Source organism: Tupaia chinensis, unplaced genomic scaffold (assembly GCF_000334495.1).
Source record: "Tupaia chinensis unplaced genomic scaffold, TupChi_1.0 Scaffold000361_2, whole genome shotgun sequence".
NCBI classification, from domain to species: Eukaryota; Metazoa; Chordata; class Mammalia; order Scandentia; family Tupaiidae; genus Tupaia; species Tupaia belangeri.
In genome coordinates, this window is record NW_006159858.1 from 3,440,673 (window position 1) to 3,441,568 (window position 896).

At 36.8% G+C, this 896-nt stretch overlaps 1 protein-coding gene across 5 annotated transcripts in view; it reads right to left on the reverse strand.

Moving 5' to 3' along the window:
* FLACC1 (flagellum associated containing coiled-coil domains 1) overlaps positions 1–896 on the reverse strand; it is a 56,897-nt gene that overhangs the window by 48,854 nt on the left and 7,147 nt on the right. The window lies entirely within an intron of this gene.

Here is an 896-nt window from a genome sequence, read left to right on the forward strand (position 1 = left end):
CTTTCTGTCTCTCTGTCTCTCTCTCTGTCTGGCGAGTGCACACGCTCTATAGCAAAAACCTCTCAAAAAAAAAAAAAAGAAAAAAAATTTAAAGCCATACCGTCTCTGTTGTTATAGAGTCACAAACAAAATTATACAAAATTATAAGAAATATTTTCAACATTATCTTTAAAATTCAGTATTTTGAAATTTTGAAAGTTGTTTATTAACTGTCAAGAACTATGGAGTATGAGCAAAATTTTTTTGATATGTAAAGTCAATGTTTGTGGAAAAATGTAAAAATAAGTAAATGGAAAAGAAAGCAAAAATTCACAGAAAGACCTAAAATTAAGTTACACTTCTCATCTTGTAAAATGAGTAATTTGCAATTAAAACATAGACACAGCAAAGGGTGAGTCACCATTATAAACACATGGAAGGCTTGCCAAATCTGTGTGCCCATGACATGCGTCATGCTTTGGGTTTAGGACACTGTCTTTGTCTGTATCTGTTTTTTATGACAGAAGACCACAGACTGTGTAATTTATAAAGAAAATAAGTTTATTTAGTGCATGGTTCTGGAGGCTGGGAAGTCCAAGATAGAGGGGCCATATCTAGTGAGGCATGTGACATGCTGGAGGCATTACAGAGTGAGATAAGGCTAACCTCCCTCTTTTTTTTCTTATAAAGCCACCAATCCCTCATGGGGAGGTTCCAATCTAATGACCTTATCTAACCCTAATTACTCCCCAAAGGCAAGTAATACTCTTAATACTGTTGGGGGGGAGGAGGGAGGTTAAGTTTCGGCATGAGTTTTGGTGACATTTAAATCCCAGCAGGCAGGAAACAGGTATCCCAGCTGATTTTCACTGAGTTTGGAAGCCATGGGTGCAGACGATTACAGAATTCCTGTGTAG